A 10,994-nucleotide genomic window follows, 5' to 3' on the forward strand; every position below is an offset into this window, starting at 1 on the left:
CCTGGACTTGCAGAACCCCCTCCCCACCCCCAGGCCACAGACGGCAAGGGGCCTGGGCATCTGTGTGACTACAGTCAGGTGGACTCCTGGGCTGGGCCCGAGTTGGGATCGGGAGACCGTCCGAGCTCTGAGCTAGTTCAGGGTCCACTGGGAAAAGCATACATTCTTTCCACAGGCCCTGCCCGGCCCGCCCATGCCGGCTCCGAGCCAGCAGTCCTCTCCTGAGCTTCAGCCTGGCCTTTTATCCTCCCCATTCTGTCTCGCTTCCACTCCTTCTGTCTTTATTTCTCTGGTTATCTTTATTTCTCTGGTCTCTCTCTTCCCTCTCTCTGCCTCTTTTCTCAGTCTCATCCCTTTATTCCCAAACTCTCCCTTTTCTGTGTCTTATACCCACCCCACCCCCCATCCCTCATCGTGTCCTCGGTCTCCTAGGACCTTCTAGCCTCAGCTACTTATCTATAATTCCCCATCCCTGTCCATGGCTGACCCTGCCCCAAGGGGTCACCTAAGACTGACCTTCTAGGTAAATCCCAACGCCCCTCCAGCCTTGGATTCCTCCCCACTGCCCTGCTCCACCCCACCTCCCCGGGGATCCCTGAGTCTCTGACATCTCCCACCCTACTGGCTTCTTCCTTTTAGCTGTCAACACATTCAAGTCTCTCCCTTCTTAAATACAATAATAATAATAAAATACATTTTAAAGAAATACTCTCCTTGACAGCCCAACCTCTTCCACCACAGCCATCTCTCTCCTTGCCCTCCAAGGAAGCTTCTGGTAGAGTTATCTACAGTTGCTTCTTGACCCACTCCAAGCTGGCTTCGGTACCCCTCGTGCCCTAGAAACTGTCCTCCCAAAGGTCACCGGCAACTTTCTCGTCACTCAATCCCATGATCACACCTCACTTGGATGCCAGGACGGCATCAGAACAACTGACTTCTCCTCTCTTCTTGACTCTCCCTAACTCCCAAGACACCTTCCTGGCTTTGCCTCCACCCCTTTGGCTTGTCCCTTCTTGGACTCCACCTCTGCCCTGGCCTCTCACGGCTGTTCTCCATAGCTGTCCCAGGTCCTCTCCTCTGTTAATCCTTCACATGACCCCCTAAGTAATTTAATCCATGCCTCATCCCCACCCCCCCCAGGCTTCAGTCACCACCTGTGTCCACACCTCTGACCTTCTGCTCTAGCCTAGCTCTTTTTCCTGTGCTTGGGACCCAACTATCCACTGCCTCCTGGTCCCTCCCTGCATGTTCCATGGCTCTCTCAAACCCAGGGTGGCCCAAACCAAGGTTTTCCTCTGACCCTACACCCTGTTCCTCCTCTTGGTTTCCCCAGCTTGATGACTAGCACCTTCATCTCCCAGTTTCCCAAGTCAGAAACCTGGAGGGCAAGCCAGAGCCCCCTTCCCCTGCTACGTCCAAACAGGGGGTGATCATGGACAGCAGAGTCATCAAGTCTGCCTCCAAAACATTTCTCTTCTCTAAGGCCTTGAAAGTCCACCCTCACCTTCCCCATCCTCCCTAGGCAGACCTGCTCAAGCCAAGATGTTCTCATTATTCCCTTGGAGGCATCTTATGCTTCTCCACCTGTAGGTGTTTACTGCTCTTTATCCCCACATGGAATGCCCGCTTTCCCTTCTTTGCCTAACCCACGCCAAATCCATCTTGCCCCTCTTCTTGAAAGCCTAGCTCCAGCCCCCTGCAAGGAAGTCTCTCCTCTCTGCCCCAGCTGGCAGGATCTTCTCTCACCCTAAGCTCCTGGACCCTTCTTGTCTGGTCCACTCCTGGACACAGCATCATCTCCACTCTTCCTCCTGCACACACATACTTCTACATTTGCCAGGCTCCTTTATGGTAAGTGAGCCATGTGACTGCTCCTGGCCAATGAGCTGTGGACAAAGGTGAAATGGTCACTTCCTGGCCAAAGCATACAGGAGTTAGTGCACGACCTTCTAGCTGCTACAGCAACCAAGAAAGCCTCTTTTGAGATGATGGAGCCTCAAGATCCAAGCAGCATGGAAAGCTGACTCACCCCATGAAGGACAAGAGCCCTCAGATGCCTGGACCTGCAGCAGACTTTGCATAAGCAAAAAATAAACTTTTATTGCGTTCATCTACTGAGATTGAGGGGTTATTGGTTACCGCATCATACAGCCTCTCCTATCCAGATGAATACAGCCCTTTCTGAGTGTTATTTCCCCATCTCTAGTCTGAGGATAACCTTCTGCTCCTCACAGGGTGGTTGTGAGGATTAAAGTATTGAAAGATCCACACTCAGCTCCTGAGTGCCTGCTACAAGCCAGACTCAGTGTAAGTGCCAGACTGTGAGATATCCTAGCTGGGCATGTGTTATGAACTGAATGTTTGTATCCTCCCCAAATTCATATGTTGAAGCACTAATCCCCAATGTGATGGTGTTTGGAGGTGGGGGGGCCTTTGGGAGGTAATTAGGTTTATATGAGATCATAAGGGTGGAGCCCTCCATGATGGTATTAGTGCCCTCATGAGAAGAGGAAACATCAACCATTTGCAAGCCAGGAAGTGTTCTCACCAAGAACCAAACCTGCAAGCACCTTGATCTTGGACTTCCCAGCCTCCAGATCTGTCTGAAATGTTTGTTGTTTGAGACACCCAGTCTGTGGTATTTTGCTATAGCAGCCCAAGCAGACTACAACAGCAGAGCTCCATTTATCAGAGAGAAAAGAAGCTAGCTACATTCAGTTGCTCAGGTTGGGTACTGAAAAATTCCAGGGGTGGGGCGGGGGCACTGACAAAGATTATAATGTGGAAGTCACTCCCTGGAGCTGTGAACTGTAGTAACCCTGTCGTACTCCCAGTCCCAGTGCTGTTTTGAACCCGCTGATAAACATGGAGACTAATTTTGTTATTACAAAAGGAAGAATTGGGGGTAGGGGGGCTTGAAAAGGGCACAGGAGAAACAGGAACAATGGTTATAATTTCATAATATTGATATAATAATAATAATAATGTCAGGAAAATTAAACATCATGCTACTATGTGCCAGGTACTGCTCCAAGCCCTTTACTTAACATTTATTCATTTATTTCTCACAACAACAGCCCTGTGAGATAAATATCATCTTACAGATGAGGAAATCGAGGTAGAGATAAGATAGGTAAATTACTCAACATCATGTGGTTTATAAATAGCAAAGCTAAGATTTGAATCTGGGCATTTTGTTTTCAGAATTGCTCTTAACCCTTTTACTATATGGGTTCCTGGGATGAGGGCAGTGTGGGGTTCCTCAGCCCCCTCCACTCTTTACATCTTCTATCTCTGCAACCCCCATCCCCTGCTACCTTGGCCTTGATGCAGAGCCCAGAACCACTTTGGCATCCAAAGGGCAGGGGATGTGAAATATCCAGAGGCCACCCCTTTGGCCTGGCATTGATAATTCATGATGGGAGAGATAGAGGGGAGAATTCTCCAAACATGTTCAAGGGTGGCAGATGGGCATAAACAGGAGTTTGGGCAGGACCAACTCCGAGCCTGAATCCTTTGGGCATAATAATAAAATAATAAATGCAAATGTGACCTCCCATGTGCTCGTAGGTCCTTCAGCTCTGTGACACATCATGCCACAGACAGGAATTCATTTAATTCTTACATCAACCCATTTCACAGATAAAGAAACCAAGGGTCAGAGAAACCAATTGCCCAAAGTCATTCAGCCATTAGGTAGCAGCGTCTGGCAGACCCCTGGGCCCAGGCACTGTCCACATCTCCAGCTACGCTCAGAAGTGCCAGCCCTCCTAAGAGAACCCCCCATGTCCCCAAGGATACCTCCTACTGGGAACCATGGTATCCAGGTCTCCTGCAGCCTGGCAGAGGTCTATCTGCCAGGGTGAGCCTCTGCCTCACCCGCCCACCCGTGCGCTAGGGACAGAAGGGGGACTTTATGTGCAATCTGCCTGACTCTCCAGAAAGCACTTAGGTTTACGATGTGCATGAGATTGATCGCCAGTTGGCGCAGCTCCCGCTCGTTCAGCGCCAGCCCAGCGCTGGCAGGAGGCTGCCCCCCCACCCCCCTCTCAAAGAGCATCAAAGCCGCCTGCCAAGGCCCCTCGTGAGGGTCCTTCTCCACTAGCAAGTGCCAAGTAGAGGGGGAGCTCTGCCCAAAGGCCTTTCCACGGCACATATACCCCCGCCCCATGGTAGTTAAATAGCTCCACGTTTTATGCCAATTCCCACCTCTTCTGCTTCCCCTTTAACGGAGCTGATGATTTCAAAGGCCCCACTAATTGGTGTTTGCACCTCACACACCACGATACTTTGGTAGTCACTTAGGACACGGGTCCATCCATCACACCCACGGTACAGAAGGTTGCTCACCTCACTGCATCAGGGTGCCCAGCCTCTGTGCTTTTGCTCCTGCGTGCCCATGGGGGCGTGCCCGTGTGCCTTGTTTCATACGTGAAGGACGTGTCTGCACAGGAACACTTATGTGCACATGTGTGTATAAATGCTCCTTTGGAATATCTCTTGTGTATCTACATGTTTGTATGTCAGTGCACGTGCACAGGCAAACACTATCATCTGTGCACATGGAAGTATGCGCTTGTGTGTGTGCGCAGTTCCCTGGGTGGGTGTGTTTGTGTGCATATGTGATAGAGCTTGTGTGTGTTAAGGCATGCACTTATGTGCTTTGCGTGTGTGTGTGTGTGTGTATGTGTGTGGACATCTGCTTGCAGGCAGGCATGTTCATGTGGATTTTTGCAAGTCAACTAATAAGGTATATGCTCATGCCCAAGTGCATCCGTACTTGTGTGGGCTTGTATGCTAAGCACAGGGAAGGGTAGACATGTGCATTTGTGTCGATAGAGGTGGGAGGCAGGGATGAGGGAATCTCTGGTTGGGGTGTCTACGTGGCATGCATGTACTTGGGCATTTGTATATGACATGTGGAGAAAAAGTGTAACACAGAAGTCAAGGGCTCACAGGCTTTGAGTTTGAGGCCTGGCTCTGCCATTCTCTAGCTGTGTGACTTTGGGATGATCACTGAACCTCTCTAATCACCATTTGCTCATCTGTACAATGGAGATAATAAAAACATCTATCTCATATTGTTGTTATGAGGATCAAATGAGATAATACACACAGAGGGCTAGTCCGATCTTCCCTGCCTGCTGGGAACACCCACAGTGTGTAGAGACCGCCCCCCACCAGGCTTGTCTGGCCTCAACACGGAGCTGGCTGCCCAGGAGAGACCCTGCAGGCACCTGGGGAGAGAAATGGCCGGGCCCAGACCACACAGTAACAGCTACAACCTCTGAGATCTTTGTCACACCCAAAGTGAGTTCACACTTTTATTACCTACCTTTGACAGGTGGGAAACTGAGGTGCAGGAGTAGGTAGGAGTTGGTGGCAGAGCAGAGACTTGCTGTCAGAAGACACAGCCTACAGCAGGGCTGTGGGAAGCCGAGACGCCCCTCATTTCCAAGGGAGAGGGGGTGGCTTCAAGAGGGTGGAGTAATGCACACCTTCGTGATCCCCATGCACCGATACACAAACCCAGAGCAGAGGGGTTTCCTTACATGTCCCAGCCTGGGGAGCCTGCCTCAGGGGAGTATCCCTGTTGAGGACTCAGGCTGAGTACGGCATCCCCCAAGGTGCCCAGCCCTGTCCCTTCTGTAAACACAGCTCTAGTGGATCCATATCATTTACTCACCAAGACACTGAGGCCCAGAGAGGGGAAGGAGCTTGCTCAAGCCCATAGGACAGAAAAGAACTAGAGCAGAAGCCCCCAGGAGGCAGGCCATGATTCTCACCCCTTGCTCTCCTCATTCACCATGCAGCCTCAACTGGCACTGACCAGGCTGGTGAATCATGGGTTGGGACAGAGGCCTCCCCACAGGCAGGTCATAGGGCCTTCAAACCCATCTGGCGGTCAGCCCAAGAGTCCACTGTGATCCCATTTGGGGGAACATGGCCTCTAGACCTGGGCTCCTGCAACCACTATGTGTTACTTTTTTTTCCCTCATATTTTGCAGGGTGATTTTTTTATGTTACTTTTTTAATTTAACAAACATGAAAACTTAAAAAACAATTACTACCAGTAGAAGCAGCAGCACTGCACCCTTGCCAGTTGACATTGCCACTGTCATGAATGGTGCCATCCCACAGAGTCATCACCACCTCCAGCATCAGTCTGACTGTGCCCCCCACCACCAATTCCACCAATTCCCACCCCTTAGGCTGTCGTTACCCCCAGCCCTTCATTAATGACTCGGTTGGTCTTCTGCCACCCTTTGCATTTCATTTCTCCTCCCACTCCCAGGCTCATTCCAGGATCATTTGACCTGAAGCCCTCCCAGATCTGCATCCCTTCCTGCTCCCCTGAGCCCCTGGCCTCGCCTGTCCTGCAGAAACTGCGGGCTGGGCTTTGGCCCTGAAGTCCTCACTGGGGACTGGCAGCCAACAAGGGAGCCAGGAGGGGCAGGAGTGTCGAGCGCCCCCTTCCCCAGGGCTGGTGCCCCACCCATCCAGCCGGCAGCCTGTCTGCCTTCCTGAGCTCATTAACTGCAGGTCACCATTCAGCAGGAAAGACAAGGCGTGGGTTCTGCGGGCGTTCATTAGCCGTGAGAGGAACAGTGTGTGTGAAATTAGCAGTCACCTGAGGACCTCGATAATTTCATAATTAGGAGGCCTAATGGCTCCAGCTCTGGAAGCCAAATGACTTAACCCCTTGCCTGCTGGGTGCCTAACCCCCAGCCCAAGCCTGCAGTCCCCTCCCTGTGACCCAATTGCGTTCATTTCTGCCACCCCCATGCCCAGCACGAGGGTTGGCACAGAGCGGGCGTGAAAGCAAAGTTTATGGAGAAAATGAATGAATGAACAAAAGGGTATCTGAATGGGGAAAGAGCTTCAGCCCCCGCTGCAGGCGATCAGGGGAGGAATGACTCTCCATCTGCAGGAGTAGGTGTGTGGCTGTGTGCGTGCCTGTGTGTGCGTGCGCGTGCATGTGCACACATGCAGGCATAAGGGCACACACACGTGTGGATCTGTGCTGTCTGCTTCTAAGAACCTTGTGTGTGTGTGTGTGTGCACACTCACATCTATGATATTCATTCTGCTGCCTCCTGTGCTCTGTGGGTGCTCTGTGATGGGGCCCCACGTGCCTTCCTTGAAGCCAGCCTCCCCTGCTACCATCTAAATAATGGCGACCCCATAATTTATACATGGGGCATTTGGTGGGAAAAGCAGGCCTAGGGATTTGCCCTGAACCTGCATTTGCATAGCAAGTACACTATTTTAATTTAGACTGAATGTTCCGTTTGGGAGTCTGGCGTTAATAAGGATGGGGGGGGTCACTAAAGTCACACCCTGTAGTATGTGGAGCTGATCCTGACAGCCTCCAAAGACCCCCAGCCTCTCTCAGCCCGTTCCCCTTCCTCCCAACCTTGCCCTGGTCCTGAAGAGGTGGAGGCTGAGGTGGAAGATGGGGTGCACTGGGGTCCGGGTTGGACCAGGCCCTCTCCAATCTGGGCACAACTGATTCTGAGGCTCTGGTGACCCTGCCTCCCTCCCCAAATTGTTGGGCAGTGGTTGAGGAAGAGGTGAATGTGGTGAGAGGGGAGGGGAATGAAGAAAGGGAGAAGAGGAGATGTGAGAAGAACAAGGGATGGGGAACGGGGTAGAAAGGCAAGTTGCAGAAAGGATGGTGAGAGAGAAGAAAAGAGGAGAGAGAAGATGGGAAGGGAGGGGCGAGGAGGAGAGGCAAGGAGGCTGAGAGCATTATCAGCACTTAAAAAGCGAGCAGCTCGGTTCTTCTTTGGCACAAATAATGGCTTTTTATGAATAAATCATGTGTCAGACGCCTCCCAGGGAGTGGGCATGGAGGGGGGCGCGTCTGCTGGGCTCCAAGTCTGGCAGGGAAGGGCCAGTTGCGGACCCCCAGCTGCAGGGGTATTGCCCCCTTTCTCCTGATGGGTCCCAGCAGGACAGAGCTGTCTCTGGAATTACCACTGGCCTGAGCCAGGCGGAGCTCAGCCATTACTCTGAGGTGGTCCACTGCTCCCTGCGCAAGAGTCTGGCCCATCCCAGGGTTGGGAGTGTTCCTCTGTTCCCCTCCCCTCCCTTCTCGCAGCAGCGCTGCCCAGAAGATGCTCCTGGCAGGGGGACACCAGCTGTAGTCCACCCGGAGACAGGGATGCGCCAAGACAGGCAGACACACCCAGAGAGGGAGGCGTGCAGCGCGCACAGCTCACACAGGCATGGTCTCCACAGCCCCGGGCACACATGTGGGCACACTTGGAGATGGAAACACCGTCATTCCCACCACACATACATACACACACACACACACACACACACACACACACACACACAAATGCTCAGGCATGCGCACACTCAGACAAGGAGACCCCAACCATCACTCAGCCTGCCCCCTCCCAGCATGTGTGCACGCGCGCACGCACACGCACGGGCCCACAAGGACAGATGTATATGGGGCTTCTTGGACACACACAGACCTGCACACGCACAACAGCAGCCCACCCTCCATCAGCCTAGGGTGGGGGCAGCTTTGCAGCCCAGAAGGAGCCCAGACCCAGCTGGGCTGTCCCTGAGTCTGGTTGTGGGGTGGGGCTGGGGCATCACTCCCAAGGGAGAGCTCATCTCTGTGCTCACCATCCGGCGAGGACACCTACCACACCCTGCAGGGAGATCTCGCCACCCTCCGCCAACTGAGCCCAGAACCAGTACAGGTCCTGCTGGCTCTGATCTCCTTTGTTCCTCTGCTCACAGCCACCTCCCCAGAGGCAGTGGGGGCCACAGGACAACCTCGGCATTGGAGGTACACATTCGGGCAGGAACCCCAGCTCTGCCCCTCACCAGGAGTGTGACCTCAGAGAATAATTCCAATTTTATTTGCTCCTCAAAACAAATCTGAGACTGGTGCTACTGCCCCATCTTTCAGACCAAGAAAGTGAGGCTCTAAGAAGTAAGAGTGTTGGGCACTCCTTTCTAGGACCAGGCCCTTTTCACAGACCCTAGGATCCCACAGTGTCCTGGTCTTCCTCCCCTCCCTACGCTGCTCCTACTCAGCCAGTGCATTTCTCTTCCTGTGCCAAGGTGCTCTAAGGTGTTCCTCTGAGCAGACCTGGTCGCCTGCTCCTCCCACTCTGCACCATCAGCCAAGCCACTCCCAACACCTCCATGACAACCTCCGTTCTCTTACTTCTCTGACCTCCCTCTCCAGCTCAGACACCTTCCTGGGCTTCTGATCCCATCATCCAGCTGGACATCTCTAGGCCACCATGTTGCCCAATGCCAGGGAATGCCATTCACACAGTACATATGCTCCCAAACATCCCTCCCAAATCTCAAGGGGTCCCATAAGGCATAACTCAAATTGAGCCTGTCTGAGGCTGAGTGCACCATCTTCCCCAGGGCTCCTCCTGCCTCGAAGTTCCCCATCTCAGTGAACGGCCTTGTCTGCCCAAGTGCCCAACCAGAATCTGGCATCAATTTTTTTTTTTTTTTTTTTTTTTTTGCGGTACGCAGGCCTCTCACTGTTGTGGCCTCTCCCGTTGCGGAGCACGGGTTCCGGACGCACAGGCTCAGCGGCCACGGCTCACGGGCCCAGCTGCTCCGCGGCATGTGGGATCTTCCCGGACCGGAGCACGAACCTGTGTCCCCTGCATCGGCAGGCGGACTCTCAACCACTGCGCCACCAGGGAAGCCCCAGAATCAGGCATCATTTGATCCTCATTCCCCACATCCAATTCACAACCAAGTCTCAATGACTCTACAGCCAAAATATATGTGAACTCATCCTTCCCCCTCCAGCCTCACTTCCCTCCCCTGTCCCTCCTGGTTTGAATCACCATCAGCATCTCTGGCTTGGCCACTGACCCTCTCCCATTGTTGCCCCTTCTGGCCCACTTGCCTCCCCATCATTGTTCATCTTTCCACCTCTGAGCTTTGGCCATGCTAAATTGCTTTTTGTTCTGGAACCCAAATGATCTCTTAACTGGATCTCTGATCATGCCATTCCCTCTGTCTGAATCCCTTCCCTTCCCAAAGCCAACTCATCCTTCAAGGCTCAGCTGAGACAGCACCCCCTCCGGGCCCCTTCCCTGACTCCTCAAGCCTGGGATGGGTGCAGCTGTCTCATTCATTCCCACAACAGCCCCCTGCCTCCTCCATTCATTACATCTCTGATCTAAAATCGCCCATTTACTCACCTCTGTCCCCCTCGAGCCTCTAAATTCCTTGAGAGCAGAGGTTGTGCCTCTGTGGCTCTCCATGGTAGCCCCAGTGCTTGGTATAAGACCTGGCATATAGCAGGTGCTCACTAAATTTTCCATGGATGAATGAATGGATGCAGGACCTGTGCTGCCACTTTACATGTTTTCTCATTTACTGCTCACAAGAAATCCATGCAATAGGTGTACTAGCCTGTGGTCTAGACCAGGAAAGCAAGGTTATGGAGGCTGAAAACTTGCCCTAGGTCACACAGCTGGAAAAAGCAGGGAATAAATTCAAACAGAAGTTTGTGTGCCTTCAAAGGCCTCCTTTCCACCATTGTTGCCTGCCTTCCTAAGCCATTTTCCCTCTCTGACCGTTTTCTCATCTGTACAACGGGAACAAAAATTATACCTAATACAGGACCTGGCATGAACACGTTCTCAGTTAATATCTGTGCCTTCTCTCCCAACTCTGAAGCTTATTCAGGACAGAATATCCCCAGGCCAGAAACTTCCTGCGTGCACATGTTCACAGAAACAGGTGCAGAGCTCCACACAGGCACATCTCCAGCATCCAAAACTCAGTAGGCACTTAACCAGTGTGTGTTGAGCAGACAGATATCAGTGAATGCTGACACAGACTCAGACTCAAAGCTACAATGGGCTCGGGCACAGGGACCCCCGCCTCCATGATCCCTACCAATTATCCTCTTCCTCCGCAGCTCCCCCTACTAGCCCAAGGCGCGAGAAATATTTAAAACAATTTTATTCATGAAAATATGCTGT

Source organism: Physeter macrocephalus, unplaced genomic scaffold, assembly GCF_002837175.3.
Source record: "Physeter macrocephalus isolate SW-GA unplaced genomic scaffold, ASM283717v5 random_376, whole genome shotgun sequence".
In the NCBI taxonomy this organism is placed as follows: domain Eukaryota; kingdom Metazoa; phylum Chordata; class Mammalia; order Artiodactyla; family Physeteridae; genus Physeter; species Physeter macrocephalus.